Source organism: Bos grunniens, chromosome 9 (assembly GCF_055505025.1).
Source record: "Bos grunniens cultivar Pamir isolate PY7600 chromosome 9, Bosgru_T2T1.0, whole genome shotgun sequence".
Lineage (NCBI taxonomy): Eukaryota > Metazoa > Chordata > Mammalia > Artiodactyla > Bovidae > Bos > Bos grunniens.
This window is the reverse complement of record NC_141173.1, coordinates 103432534-103448116: the sequence shown is the minus strand read 5'-3', so window position 1 is coordinate 103448116 and position 15583 is coordinate 103432534. Positions and strand designations below refer to the sequence as shown.

The 15583-nt window shown below is 62.7% G+C and overlaps 1 long non-coding RNA gene across 1 annotated transcript; it reads right to left on the bottom strand.

The window, feature by feature from the left end:
* Nucleotides 1-1955: 1955 nt before the first annotated feature.
* Nucleotides 1956-6677, bottom strand: LOC147366504 (uncharacterized). The gene is made up of 4 exons (XR_015132516.1): nucleotides 6510-6677; nucleotides 5736-6019; nucleotides 5111-5380; nucleotides 1956-3432 (listed from the first exon to the last, which is right to left on the bottom strand). It is a non-coding gene; the product is annotated as an uncharacterized LOC147366504 (long non-coding RNA).
* Between the last annotated feature and the right edge of the window lie 8906 nt (nucleotides 6678-15583).

Sequence of the window (15583 nt, the reverse complement as noted above, 5' to 3'; positions counted from 1 at the left end):
TTTCCTTTCACTGAAATAATTTCTTGTCCATTCAGTGATTTTCAGTGCATTAAAGTTTGGTTCCTGCATCACTTTGCTATAACATTAATTTTATTTAGAATATTATGCCAGATCAGCAGAGAACAAATGAGAATGAGTAAAAAGGTATGATTTTGACTTATGTTACGGAGTCTTCATTTTCACTAATATCAATAAATTCCAAAGGAATGGTGGACCCTGCTTCCAAAAAGCATCTCAGAACGACACGCCCTGCGGTTAGCTCCCGTCTCAACACATCACCCGCCTGCCTCCTCACTGCACGGGGCAGCCCACATCCACGTGGCCCTGAAGCTGGGGAACAGCACCCTTGATTCCTCCTGGACTCTGATCAGTTGGCGGGTCTTTGCACTCTGGCCTTTCCTAGCTTGACTTCCCATCCACTGGAGGCTCTGAGTCTCTAAGTCAAGAGTCTGCCAGATTTAAGCATTAACCGAGGTGTGAATTCACTTACAGACCAGGAGGAGCAGACTCGCCAGCGACTCCTCACCCTGCAATGTCTTGTCACGCACTCAGGGGTGCGTTTCCTGCCCTCTCCCCGCTGGAGGGCATGAGCCCCCCGCCCCCCCCCACCCCCCCAACCCTCCAGGCAGAGAGACACGCCAGGCAGTCTACAAGGACCATTCCTAAAGGGATGACCTTCCTGAAGCTTTGACCTGTAGCGACCAGGCGTCTACAGCGAGGCGTCTGCTCCCCATAGCACCCGGGTTCCCAGGGATGCGTTTCAGCACCCTTCTGAGCCCTGAGGGGAGTTTCCAGCTGGGCTCCATCTGCTTTGTTCTCCGAGGTCAGTGAAACCCCATACGCTGGTCCCGATGAGGTTGCTCTTTGTTTACTACGGAGACAGTGAAATGGTCTCTCCACCTTCGTCACCCCAGACTGGAGACACGGAACGCCGGACTTAAATTTCACTTTGAAGCCTGTGCCCTTGAAGGCTGACACCCACTGGTATCCGATGGTGCCGATAAGGCTGCTGTTTCTAAGCTGGACGTTCACCCAGGCTCCTGGTGGCACCAGGGGACAAGCAGCCACGCCACTGAGAAGGTCTTCTCTCTGTCATTGCTACAGGTAAGACCACCAGAGCTCCTCCCTGTAAGACCAAAGGCCTGGGCTTTGCACAGGCTTTACAGTGTTGCTTTGTTTAACTTCTACAGTGCTGTGTTGGTTTCCGCCATACAACAATGGCCATAATTATACAAATGTTCCCTCCCTCTTGAGTCCCCCTCCTTCCCCCCACCCCACCCGACACGGTCATCGCAGAGCCCCAGGCTGGGCGCCCTGTGCTCAGAGCAGCTTCTCCCCGATCTCCATTTCGCACACAGCAGTCTCTCTGCGATGGTCTGCACTGTTGCATGTTGCTGTGTCAGGCAGAAAAAAGCAGAGAGACCAAATCTCATGGAGCCCTTACATGCCAGGCAATTTCTGAATGTTTTACAGATATTAACTCAATTAACCCTCAAACTCCTCCTTAAGTTCTATTATTACCCCCATTTTAAGCAAAGAGAGATTAAGTAGCCTCAGATCACATAGCACGAAAGTGAAAAAGACAGAGTTTGGACCCCAAAAGTCAGAATCTCTATGCTTAGCCATGGCATAATACCTTCTCTGCCAATTTTCACTTTGGCCAATTGCATGAGAGGTAAGGCTGTTTTGAAGGGGCTTCCCTGGTGGCTCAGTGGTAAAGAATCTGCCTGCCAGTGTAGGAGATGCAGGAGATGTGGGTTCAATCCCTGAGTTGGGAAGATCCCCTGGAGAAGACAATGGCAACCCACTGCAGTATTCTTGCCTAGAAAATTCCATGGACAGAGGAGCCTGGCGGGCTGCAGTCCATGGGGTCACAAAGAACTGAGTACGTGTGCGTGAACACACACACACACTGTTTTGAAAGATATTAAAGTTAAATAAATGTAAGGGAATAATTTATAATGATTTGCTAATCAATTTATTCAACAGGTTTCTGGCTGTGGAAAAGCCTGCTTCCTCTTTGCTGAGTGGTGCCACCTCCCAGAGTGTTGATCTGCTTTGGCCTCAGAGTCCTCCTCTGTAAAATGGGAAGGCTGGTCTCTGCCTTGCAGAATTAAGCACACTACTGAATACGCAGCAGAAAACCAGCATCGTGAAAAAACAGCTTGTCCTCAGCCAGCAGGCTCTCATGGTAGAGTTGGGGCTTGGTGGGGGAGTAGTTCAATTCAGTTCAGTCACTCAGTCGTGTCCGACTCTTTGCGACCCCATGGACTGCAGCAAGCCAGGCCTCCCTGTCCATCACCAATTCCCGGAGCTTGCTCAAACTCATGTCCATTGAGTTGGTGATGCCATTCAACCATCTCATCCTCTGTTGTCCCCTTCTCCTCCAGCCTTCAATCTTTCCCAGCATTAGGGTCTTTTAGAATGAGTCAGTTCTTCCCATCAGGTGGCCAAAGTATGGAAGTTTCAGCTTCAGCATCAGTCCTTTCAATGAATATTCAGGACTGATTTCCTTTAGCATGGACTGGTTGGATCCACTTGCAGTCCAAGGGACTCTCAAGAGTCTTCTCCAGCACCACAGTTCAAAAGCATCAATTCTTTAGCGCTCAGCTTTCTTTATAATCCAACTCTCACCTCCATACATGACTATTGGAAAAACCACAGCTTTGACTAGATGGACTTTGTTGGCAAAGTAATGTCTCTGCTTTTTAATATGCTAAGTTGGTCATAGCTTTTCTTTCATGGAGCAAGCATTTTTGAATTTCATGGCTGCAGTCACCATCAGCAGTGATTCTGGAGCCCCCCAAAATAAGTCTGTCACTGTTTCCATTGTTTCCCCATCTATTTGCCATGAAGTGATGGGACCAGATTGCATGACCTTAGTTTCCTGAATGCTGAGTTTTAAGCCAGATTTTTCACTCTCCTCTTTCACTTTCTTCAAGAGGCTCTTTAGTTCCTCTTAGCTTTCTGCCATAAGGGTGGTGTCATCTGCATATCTGAGGTTATTGATATTTCTCCCAGCAATCTTGATTCCAGCTTGTGCTTCATCCAGCCAGGCATTTCTCATGATGTACTCTGCATAGAAGTTAAATAAGCAAAGTGACAATGTACAGCCTTGACGTCCTCCTTTTCCTATTTGGAACCAGTCCGTTGTTTCATGTCCAGTTCTAACTGTTGCTTCTTGACCTGCACACAGATTTCTCAGGAGGCAGGTAAGGTGGTCTGGTCTTCCCATCTCTTTAAGAATTCTCCAGTTTGTTGTGATCCACACAGTCAAAGGCTTTAGCGTAGTCCATGAAGCAAAAATAGATGTTTTTATTGAATTTTCTTACTGTGATTCAACGGACATTGGCAATTTGATCTCTGGTTCCTCTGCCTTTTCTAAATCCAGCTTGAACATCTGGAAGTTCTCCATTCACATACTGTTGAAGCCTAGACAAACAACAACAACAATAAAAATCACACTGCAAATGAATCTGTGACATACATAACCCAGATCTGAAGTGAGCACGGGCAGAGTCCCAGGGAAGCCGAAATCTTCACCCCAGTGGGCGGTCTTCCTGTGGCCCTGAGGCAGAACAAACAAACAGCCATGGGGTGCCAGCCACTCCTCCAGGTGTTCGAGTTTCAACAGCAAACAGAAATACCCGCTACCTGATGGAGCTTACACTCTAACCGGGGGACTCCGTCAAAATGAAAGTAACTGAAATACTAGAAGCCCACACGAGCTGTGTAGAGAAGCGAGGCTGGGACCTGGTGATGCTGGGCTTCGGGGTGCACACTCGCAGGGCCCTCACCTGCTTCTCTCCGGATCACGACCCCTCCCCTCCCCCGCCACCTTCCTGCGGGCCCCAGAGCAGTGCCCAGAGCACGGAGCCGCGCGCATCGCCGAGCGGTGGCACCCCGCCTCGAGCGTCCCCCCGAGGGAGCCAGGCTTCCCGGACCTCCTCCGCGCGCCTCCGCGGTCTCCGCTGCGCCTCCAGTACCAGCCGAGGTCAGGCGGGACCTTTCCACTGGGCCCCCCGGTGGGCCTGGGCCCGTGTGACCCCGGGAGAGGGGCACCAAAGACCTCCGACCCCGTGCACCTGCAACCCTGGGAAAGGGCAACAAAGCGGACTGGGCAACCTCAGGAAGGTGGGCGGAGTGGGCCGGCGAGGGCGGGGCCTGCCGAGGAGAAGGCGGGCGGGGCGGGGGCGCCTGCCCCTCCCGAGCCCAGGCCCCTCCCCCAGGGTCGCCCCCAACCGCCGCTGTCCCCCGCGGGTTCCACCCTGACTTCAACCCAGCGGCGGCCAAGTTCACGCTGCCGCCAGGACCCGGACCTGGACTCCCGCCCTGACCCTCGGCCCCCCGACCCGGACCCAGATCCGGACCCGGACCCGGACCCGGACCCGGACCCAGACCCTGACCCCGACCCGGACCCGGACCCGGACCCTGACCCCCACCCGGACCCCGACCCGGACCCAGACCCGAACCCGAACCCTGATCCGGATCCGGACCCAGACCCCCACCCAGACCCCGACCCGGACCCGTGAGCCCTGCCTGGACCCAGACTCCCATTCCTGCAGGTGAGCGTGCCAGGGAGCGAGAGGCGCCCCTTCCTGCGCCCTGGCCTGGACCTGGCCGATGGCTGTCGCCTCCGCTGCGACTAGCTGGGTCCAGAGCCGAAGCCTCGGGACCGCCCCGGGGCCTGCTGTAGAGGCGGATTGGGCCGGCTCTGCTGTGGAGACGGGGTCGGGCCGGGCTTGCTGTAGGGGCCGGGTTGGTCTGGCTCTGCTGTATGGACCACGTCGGTCCGGCTCTGATGTAGAGGCGGCTAGGCGCCACCTGCCCTGCGGTCCTTCGGGAGGAGCCCCCGGCCCCCGCCCCGGCTCCCCGACCTCCACTCCCCTGTTGTCTCCTCTCAGCCCAGCCTCTGCTCCGTCCCCAGTACCCCGGCCCCCACCCTCCATCCAGGGGTGGCCTGAAATGCGGGTTTTCGGAGCCTGCTCCTGAGGGCTAGACTGAAAGGGCAGAGATCGTCCTGCAGAAGGGGCACCCAGGTTCTAGGCAGAGTTTCCTGTCTCTTGTTGCCCCCAGAAGCATGCAGAAGGAAACGCGGGGTGCAGGGTACCTGCAGGCCAGGAGGTCGGGTGGTCTTGGAGGTTGTGCATGGTGCTGGGTGCGGGCAGTGAGCAAGGCTACAGAATGACTCAGGCAGCAAGTCGCCAAGCGGAGGGCTTCGGGGCTCCCCTGGCTGTCCAGAGCCCGTTTCTCCTTCAGGTCCCGGGAGACGGCGGGGGGCTGGCAGGCTCTGTGGCCTGGGGGCTGAGGTGAGCGCAGGGGTACAGGAGGTGGTCTGGGGTCTGTGGGCCACAGTCCCTGCTTCCACCTGCCAGGTCTCCTTGAAAACAGAGGGGGCTTTTCTAGGACACTGTCAGCAGGGAGCTGGGCCCTGAGCCTTGAAATGGTCCTGTACCCCCGTTTCTGTGGAACCTTGCCCCCCCCCCCCGCCTCCATTAAAATGTGCCTGGAGACAAAGTGTACCCCACACCCACCCACCCAATCCTGGCGTGGGAGGGGCAGGCGGGAGGGGGAGGGGCGTGCCCAGCCTGTCCCCCCAGAGGTAGCCAGGTGGAGGGCACCCACATGAAGGCCCCACCTATGCTGGGGGCTTGGTCTCACCTGGGGGTGGGGGCTGGCTGTGGGGGCCAGCTGCTTGTTGACAAGAGGAGGCTCCCTGAGTCGCCCCCGCTTACCATGGCCGGGTCTGGCTCCTTCCTCCTGGACTTCCAAGGGTTTTCCCGCACCCAGGATCCTGGTGACACAGGGCACAGAAGCCCCGGCTGCCCGCTGACCTGGGTGTGGTTAGGCAGAGCGGGGGCCTTGGGGTTGGCGTTCTGTTGCCCCCGTTCCTGGCCCTGGGTTGGGCCGGGTGCCAGTGGGGCTGGGGGCAGCAGGTGCTGGCGGAGCCTTATGCGGTTCCTCCGAGAGCAGCTATCATCCGTGCTCACCCTCCTGGACATCGGTCTGGCACCATTCCCTTCAGGGGATGAGAGAGGTGAGCCTAACCTTCAGGAGACCCTCGGCCCCCAAGACAGGCCCCTGGGACCTCACTGTGCTTTGCAGCAGGATGAGGCGGGTGGCAGCCTGCCGGCTGCTTCCAAGGGCAGGGCCTGGTCACCCGCCACCTGACCCCCCAGCCCCAGGGTAGCCAGGACTGGTCTGCCCCACAAGGACTGCTGATGGCACCCTGCCGTCCTCCCAGAAGGGCCTTTCTTCTCGAAGCAGTAACTGCCCAGGAGCCTAAGTCCGCCAGACCTTTCTGTGCCATTCTGCTTTCAACAAGGGTGGGCTGAGCACCGGCCGTGCGGACAAGGGGCAGGCCTGTGTCCCCCAGGCCTCGGCCACCTGACCCCCAGGGGATGCTTGTGTGTCGTAGTGGGCGTGGCTGGGGCTGTCTGGCAACCCCCCCCCCCCCCCCCCCCGCCTCCCCCAGCAGAGGGCTGACCCTGTGCTCGGGCCTGGCAGACCTGCTCCTGTACTCCTGCCCCGTCTGTTTCAGGCCTCGGTATTTTCAGGAAGGTGGTTGTCTTGGAAAAGTACAAGAACTGGCCTCCCCAGAGTCGCTGGCTTCCTCCAAGTGTGGCGTGTCCTTGGCACGCCGACCGGGCACTTTGTACTTGACAGGACCTGTGACCGGTGTGCAACGTGGCTGGATTATGAGGGAGTGGTCGAGTCTCTGGTCTCACAGGCAGGACCTGGGGCTGGGACGTTCTCAGATGACACCTGTTGTCCCAGGGCCGGTGTCACTCAGGAGAGGGTCGAGGCTACCTGATCCTCCCCTCTCCCCATCCTTAGACCCGAGCAGCAGCCTGGGCCAGAGGGTGGGCGGCAGGTGGGGACATCTCTGACTCTGGGAGCCTCGCATTTCCCTGCACCCTTGGGTCCGGGCTCTCCCTCGTCCCTCCCCCTGGGCTCCGCCCCCTTTCCCCTGGGCTCAGTCCCCTCCCGTCCTTCCCCACTGGACTATGCACCCCGCCATGTCCCTCCCCCCTGGGCCCCGCCCCCTTCCCCTGGGCTCCGCCCCCCCGTCCCTCTCCCTGGGCTCCGCCCTCTCCCCTGTCCCTCCCCTCTAGGCTCCGCCCCCCGTCCCTCCACCCTGGGCTCGGCCACCCCCCTTCCCCGTTCCTCCCCGCTGGGCTCCGCCCCCTTCCCCCGGGCTCCGCCCCCTCCACTGTCCCTCCCCTCTAGGCTCCGCCCCCTCTCCATCCCTCCGCCCTGGGCTCCGCCCCTTCCCCTGTCCTGCACCCGGGGCCAGGGCACCGCTGCCCTGCGGTCCACGCCCTCCTGGTCTCCTGCTGGGAGGCCCTGGGCGGCCCGGGGCAGGGGGGGAGGGGGGTTGTTCGGTGAATCAGCTCAGTGAGCAAGCGGGAGGGCGACCGAGGCCGTCACAACACAGACGCGTGGACGACCGGGAGGAGAGCCGGGTGCCCAGCGCCTGGCCCAGCGCTGCAGGGACCGCAACCCTGTGGTCGCTGCACGACCCGGAAGCGGCCGGTGGTCCTGCTCACTGCCCTGCCATGGAGCACCCCAGCGCCCCAGCTGCACCCGCCAAGAGCCCTTAGATGGACACGCGGTGGCCACGACCACGTCCCCTCTGGACTGGCCTTGCGGGCGGTGGCATCACCAAGGGGGCTGTTCTTGGGGTTATTTCACTCAATAACGTAAGGAGGGGGAAGGAGCAGAGGTTTGCAGGGTGCCCATAGGCACTGGCCCCCCAGGCCCAGCTGTCGGGACACGGAGAGCAGGACCGAGACAGTAAGTGACACCGCGAGGCACACACGGGAGGGAGGCCAAGCCTCTGCAAGGACGCGCGCCCCCAGGCCCGCCCCCACGGCGCCACACCCTGCCCCAGGGGACCCTGCCCCCAGCTGTTTCCTCCTTGTCCTCCGAGGCCTCCGCCAAGACCCACTGGAGGCAGCCCCCTCCAGACCCAGCCGCCAGGAACGGTCCGGGGCAGGTGAACAGCACAGTGGATGTTGCCAGTCAGTGCTTTCTTTGAGGGAATCTCCCGGGGTGCACGCCTTGTGCCAGGAATGGGGTGAGCGGACGCCGCTCTGGTGAAGGAAGCCATGGGTAGTTGGTGACAGTACAGCTTGTTTTCCACCCCCCAGAGAGTGACATGGCCCCTTGGGCCTCACACGTGTCCACCAAGCAGCTGGGCCCAGGCCCACTGAAACAGTGGGGCACGGACCTGTGCAGGGAGTGTGGGGCGCTAGCCAGGAGACCCGCCCCTGGGACACGGGAGACACAGAGTCTGGGACACAATCGAGCCCCAGTGTCTGCGAGGCACAGGGTCGGGCCAGGGTGACCGGCTGGGAGAGGCCAGTGGACCGTGGGAAGGGCTGCTGCCGGAGGGAGCGTGTCCCAGGCCAAGGGGACGGTGCTGGGGAAGGTGCAGAGAGAGGTGGGGTCCCCGAGGTGGGGGTCTCGGTAGAATTCTGGATGAGGAGGGGCTGGGCAGGAGAGAGGGAAGGTGAGGTGATGGAGACACGGTCAAGGTTAGAGGCCCCGGGGGGGCAGGGGGCGTTAGGAAGGTTTGCCTGGAAGTGACTCCTCATCCGTTCTCAGACGTCCGGGGTGCGGTGAGAAGGGAGGGGTGTCGGGGAGCAGCCGCTCTGGTGACCTGAGTGGGGAGCTGGGGGCACAGGCCGGGGCTGCGGGAGCTGAGTCAGCGAGGGCTGTGTGGGGAGCGCGGGCTGGTGCAGGGAGAGAGCCGGAGGAAGCCTGCGAGGGAAGGAGGGAGGGGTCTGCTCCCTGGACCAGGCGGGCTCTGGACCCAGGAGGAAGGAGGGCAGGGCCCCCGCCCCGCGCTGTTCCTGGCATCACCAGGGAGCAAGGAGCGTCCCGGGTGCGCACAGGAGGTGTGCAGCAGGTGGGCGGTAGGCAGGGTGCTCTGGAGAGAGAACCAACGGGAGAGACAGAGACAGACAGACAGACAGACGCACCTCGAGCTGGCCCACGTGACCGTGGGGCTGGCAGGTCTGGACCCCACGGGGCGGGCGGCTGGCGCTGCAGCCCAAGTCGGAGGCCGTCTGGGGAGGGGCGTCCTCTCCCTCCAGGGGCCTGGTCTTTCCCGGCCTTCACCTCCTAGGGGGCAGCCCACCTGCGCCGTGGAGGGTCATCGGCTTTAGCTAAGACCAGCTGATCGCGACATCTGAGAATCCCGTCACAGCAGCACCCCGCGCCGGGCATGTGGGCCTGCCGGGAGGACACACAGGGGCCACGCGGCCACGCGGCCGGGCGTGGTCCTGAGCCCTGTCGGCCCCTGCAGGGTTCTGGGCCCTGGGGTCGCAGGGTGCTGGGCCCTGGGGTCGCGGGGCGGCCAGCTAACGTTTGTGACTGGGCCCTGATGAGGTTCCCGCTGCCCCCAGCGGACGCCCACAGATCGGGAACAGCGATGAGGGGAGCAGCACTCTCCACCACTGACCACGCTTTGCTTGGTTGGTTCGCAGTCTCGGGAGTTTGCTGGGTGAGACTTGGACCGGCTCAGTACACGGAGGGCTCGGAGAGTCCCAGACGGCAGGCTCACTTGATAAGCGGGGGACTCAGATGCCGCGCTCGCCGTGGGCAGCAGCAGGCGGGACCGGCCCGCAGCCCACGAGCTCAGGTCCACACAGAGGCCGTAAAGGGCTCCGTCGAGGTCACCTCCCGGCCGTCTCAGCCCTGTGGAGTTGCTGCAAGGCCACCTCCCTAACATGGTCCCCGGTGCGCAAACGGTGGGCAGAGGCTGCGTTCCGAAGACAGGGGTATGGACGGTCTGGGTCCAACCGGTGGTCAGCCAGCAGTCACGCCCTCCACCACGGGGGGCCCGCTGGAAGCCTCACACTCCCTGACAGCCCACACGCATGTGCGTGACCTGGATCATGGAATAAACGGTGTTCTTCCAAGGGCCATGACTGACAGGCTGGCCCAGCCCTGGAGGTCGCCAGGCAGGGCCAGGCTGGGACTCAAGGGAGGGCGCCCCTCCCATAACCTTGCAGGTCCTCGTGGTAGATGCAAAATAAATGGTAATGGAGACCCTTTGGGAGAGGGCACAGCAACCCACTCCAGGATTCCTGCCTGGAGAATCCCACGGACAGAGGAGCCTGGCGGGCTGCAGTCCACGGGGTCACAAAGAGCTGGACACAACTGAAGCTACAGCATGCGGCATGCAGGCCTTTGGGTCCCCCAGTGTAGGAAACCTCTGCTTCTCCAGCAGTCACCCCGCTGTGGGGGTGAGGTTCCTGCTCCGTGGAGCTTGGGCCCTGAGCCCTCCCCTGCCTGGGGGCCTCTGTGTCCTGGGCTGACCCTCACATTCGCTTTGGAACAAGCATGTCAGGATAGAAGCCCCGGTGTCCACCGTGTGGGCAGAGGGCTCAGGGGCAGCACACGCCCTCAGCACATTGGGGCGCCCCCATCCCCGGCAGCACCATCGCTGATAAAGGAAGGCAGGAAGGAAGGACGTGTTACAGGGTCTATCTCAGGGCTTTGGAAGGCCTGGCAGGGTTCCTCCAGGAAGCCTGGGAACCTTGAAGGCAACAGCCACTCCCCTCCCCTCCCCATCCTGGGGACCCCCCCACCTTCCCCCAGGGATGCTAACCCCCCCAATCCCCCCTGGGGCTCCATACAGAATCAGGCCTGCCCCGTGGGGTCCAGGCACATCCTCCGGGCACACCGGCCAGTGGGGACAAGTCACCTAGCTCGCTGGAGGTCCCTGCCAGCAAGTGGGGGGCAACCTGATGTGTCGAGGGTCCCACGCGGAACGAGGGGCCCTGGGGTCACCGCACACGGTGCAGGGACGGCAGCCTCGTTTCACGCCACCCGCCCACAGAGGGGCCCGTCTGTGGGGTCCGCCCGCACCAGAACTCGGCTTCCCTGGGGCAGAAGCAGAAAGCGCGGGAAGAGCGTCCACCCGGGCGGCCGTTCCGAGAGGCTCCTCGCAAGGGCGGGTCCAGATGACTCCGTGGTCTCTGCTCCCAGCGCGTGCGGTCAACGAATGGAGGGTCTGCGAAGCGGCTCTGAGTCCGTGTGATTCGTGTCTCTCGTGTCCTGCTGTGACCTCGAGCAAGTGGAAACCGTGGGTCAGTCCAGGAAATCCGAGGCACCTTGTAAAAGTCGAGAAACCATAAACTCGGAAGGATCCTGGTCAGGGTCTACAGTGACGTACTCCTCGGGGCGTAAGTGCAACGCCCAGCGCGTCGGTCCACCGCCTCTGACAGGGCTTCTCTTCAGCCGGAAGAAAGGGACACGGGAAGCGACCAGACGGCCTTGACCTTGAGTCCTGGGGGGCACACGCAGAGGTCCAGGGGCAGAGAGCAGACAGGGACGGCCCTCGGAGGGGCTCAAAGGCCGAGGACCCCGCTTCTCTCTGGTGGGAGGTGGGAGCCTTTCTCGGCTAGAGTGTGTGATATGCCCCATTTCTGCAAGAACTCAGGGCTGAGGTGTTGAGGGTCCTGGGGTGGGGGGAGCTGAGAGATGAGGATCTGGGAGCCCCCCCGAAGTCCACACTGGAGGTGAGGGGGCTGTGGACCGGGAGGTGTGAGGGGAGCATGGCCTGAAGGTGAAGCCCTGAGCATTTGCTGCCCTCTGGACTTGGGGTGGGAGAAAGACCCCAGGCGAGCCCTGAGGCTGCTGTCCTGAGCCGAGGGCAGGAGGGACGGGGTGCCCAGGCCAGGGGGGAGGGGTGGCCGCAGGAGGGGCGGGGCACCCAGGTGGGGGGCGCGGGAGGGGCGGGGCGCCCAGGCCACCCCCAAGGCTGCTGTCCTGGGTGGAGGGCGGGGTGCCCAGGTGGAAGGGCTCGTCTTGTTTTCCAGTAATGGATGGCCCTGCGGGCTCCGCAGAGGCCTCCTGAGAGAATGAAGGAAGGACCCGCCAGGCGTGGGGCTGCTCGTATCTCCTCCCCGGCAGGCACCACGTGTCCCGAGAATTTCCTTCTTCGCCGAGACCCTCGCACCGGTTTCAGGGCAGAATCCTGCTTTCAGATGAGCAGGCCCACTGTGGCCGGGTCTGCCCTTGGTTCTGCTCAGCCCACGCGGGACTCCCCCAGCCTCACAGGACCCGCGAGCAGGGGCCGCGCCTGCCGGGCACTGCTGAGAAGTGCCCTCCAGCGTGCAGAGGGCTCAGAACCAGCAAAAAATCATGCTACGCCCGTCTGCTTTCAGTTCACCCTGCACAGAGTAAACGACACGCCCCTCCCTGCCTCCCCCTCTGCCCCACACCCACCGGGTCACTTAGGCCAGGACCTGTGGGGCCTCGGGGACCCAGGGACCCCTCCCCACTCTCTCGCTGCCGGCGGCCAGTCTGGCTTTGAACCAGCGGCCAAGCGCCAGCTCCGTGCCCAGTGCAGCCTCTGAGACCAGACAAGGCCCCAGCATGAGGCCCTGGCACCTGGCAGCCTTTTGCCAAAACCCAGGGCACTCTATGCTGAGGGCAGGGGGCCCCAGTGGGGGCAGGGGCTTACTCTGGAGAGCTGGGCAGCGCCTCAAGCTGGAGAGAGGCGCCCAGCCGGCAGACACAGGTGCCTCACGGCCGTCTGTTTGGATAACTCGCTACTCGAAGCTCTAAGCCTTTGCTAATCTTCGCTGACCTTCCCTGTAGCTCAGACGGTAAAGAATCTGCGTTTAATGCAAGAGACCCGGTTTCTGTCCCTGGGTCGGGAAGATCCCTGGAGAAGGGAATGGCAACCCACTCCGGTATTCTTGCCTGGAGAATCCCATGGACAGGAGTCTGGCGGGCTACAGTCTGTGGGGTTGCAAAGAGTCGGACACGACTGAGCAACTAACACTACTGCTAACCCTCACTAAACGCGGGAGAAGGCACGTGCTTCCGCAGCGGAGGGTGTGCCAGACGCCCGCAGACCACGGGCCTGGCTGACCTGCCCCCAAAGCGCCTCGCCCCAGCTCCAGCTCTGTGCGGTTGGGCAAACTGCCCTCTGCACACAGCTGGCCTTTTCTCTGGGTGGGGAGGGTGGGGTCATCGCGGCTCTAAATCCTAGGTTCACGGTCCTGGCTGGGTCAGCCGAGAGGAGGCTCCCAGAGGGAATTCTAAGAATCTGCTATCTCAGCTGAAGGGCAGCTGGAGCCGCGGGTGGGCCCGGCCACCGCTCGGGGACGACCGCTGACTCATGTCCTTTCGGCACCTCCCTGCTCCCGGGCTGCATTGCCCCGGGGGTCAATCCCAGGGGTCCTCCGCCATCCTCACGGGGCTGGTGAGGGTGATGGGCGCTGGTGACTGGAGTGGTCGCAGGCCTGAGCACACCCGGTGTGCCCCCTGCCGCCTTGGCCCCCGCACCCCCAGCTCCCCTTTCTCAGCCTTGGGGGTCGGGCTGACATGGGTGGGGAGTAACTGAGAGCCTCGGGGACCCCCTGCAGCCTGGCCCCCCCGCCGCCTGGCCCCGCCGCCCCCCGCGCCCCTTTCTCAGCCTCGGGGGTGGAGCTTGGGGTCTCCACCCTGTTTCCCCCGTCAGCGCCCCCCCACCCCCGGTCCCCGCCTGCCGTGCTCCTGCGAAACTGGGAGACGGGAAGTGGGGGTGGGTGTGCAAGTGCTGCTCAGGGGACAGCGGCCAGGACGTGGGAGGGGCCAGGACCGACAGGCCCCCAGGACCGCATTCTGGAAGCGGCACTGCCAGGCTGAGTGGTGGGGGGCTGGGCGGGGGGCCGTGGGGAGGGGGCAGCAGGGGGCAGTGATCACGCCCAGGGGCTCCATCCCAGACGTGGGCCCAGGCCCTTGGTGGGGTGAGCTCTACCCGACCTCAGGGGCCCCGCCTGTTAGGGCCCTGCCCCCTCAGCCAGGAGAGCTACGCTCTGACCCGGGCGCTGCCTCTCAGGTCACCTCTGCCCCCGCTGACCCTGTGCCCCTCTGTTTGCTCTGCCCTCGGTTCCAGGCCCCCGTTCCTGAGAGCTGTGTGGACTGGAAAAGGCACGTGCCCCCATCACGGGCCCTCGACCCAGCTCTGTCACCCAGCCCAGTCAGGGCGGGTCCAGGAGTGGGTCCACCTGGGCCCAGGTCCCTTCGCTCGCGGCTGCTCCCGGACAGGGCTGGTGGGACCCGGAGGAGCTGCAGGCCCGGGCGGGTTACTGGGGTGGCAGAGCATCGGGTGTCTTGGGCAGCAGCCCCTGGCGTGTCGTGGGCAGCGGCCCCTGGCGTGTCGTGGGCAGTGGCCCCTGGCGTGTCATGGGAAGAGGCCCCTGGCGTATCATGGGCAGCCATCCCTGGCGTGTCCAGGGCCATCCCTGCCGCTGTGATGGGCATGACCCTCGCCCCAGCGTGTACTCTGTCATGGGGTCTCTGGCTCCGTGGGTCCCCTGGGCCCATGCCTGTCACCGTGGTGTCCCTGGATCTCAGCCTGAGAGTTGCGCCCAGAGGTGCCCTGTGATGTGCCCTGCAAGGGTGGCGGGGTGAGCCCAGGGCTCGCCTCCACCTGCAGGGGTGGGGAGCAGCCCCCCAGTGAGTAGCGCTGATGCTGAGACGTGAGGAATTCCAGCGCGTTCCTCCCCGCAGGGCCCACGGTGGCGCCTGGGCCGGAGGTCAGCAGAACAAGAGGCGGCTTGTGCGCCGAGCGAGTGGACGGCAGGTGCTCTGCCCTCACCCACGCCGGGGCACTGGGTTCTCACTGAGGTCCGGAGGCATACGGGCGCGGGCAGCGGGGAGAGCGCCCTGTCCCTGCCCTTCCCTCCCTCCGGCCGGCTCTTCTCTTCTCCTCAGCTGCAAATGCAGACAGTCCTGGGCACCCTCGGGGCATCCCGCCCGTGTCTCATCACCAGGTCGGGGCTGCTGGGGGTCCTCAGTTCCCAGCAGGGATACATTGGGGAGGCCCCAGCACTCTGCACGCCCCGCATCCGGCAGCAGTGAGACCCCTGTGCTTCCCACCAGGCTGAGTCTGCCGCTTGGAATTCAGAGCCGCCCTGGACATGCGGTGAGAGCTAGCGCACGTCCCTGAGTCTAGCGAGGTCTGCAGTGGGGGTCTCAGAGGCACTGGAGCAGGGGCCTCTCTGCCTCAGGCTCCCCACGGATAGAGTCAGCAAGCCGCATTGCCTCTGGCCAACTGCCCCTCCAGGAAAAGTGGGAATAAAAGTAGCAGCTTAAGCAGCAGCAGGGGCTGGACCCAGCTGCTCACTGGACACGGGGTGGGTCAGGCAGGTGACCCTCGGGGGGGCAAATGCACGTGGCTGGGCTGGGGTGGGGGGTGGGGGCGGGCGGGGCTGTCACGGCCACTCAGCCAGCAGCTCCTCCTCCGGACTCAGGTTCCTTGTCCATAAAGCAAGCCGTTGCGACCATCAGAACCGGCTCCCTGAGGGGCAGGTGAGGCGCTGGCCACAGGCGGCGCTGACTCGTCTCACACACACACTGTCACACTCGCAGACAGAGGGCACGCACACACACGCTTCAGGCACGCTCACGCACGACACACACACTGTCACATTCACACACAGGGCTTGCACACACACTCACTCACAGGGCTTGCACACACAGTCACACTCGCGCTCACAGTGCACACACGCACGCTCTCAGGCACACATCAGGGCACACAGACGCTCACTCTGTCACACTCGCACACGCAGGG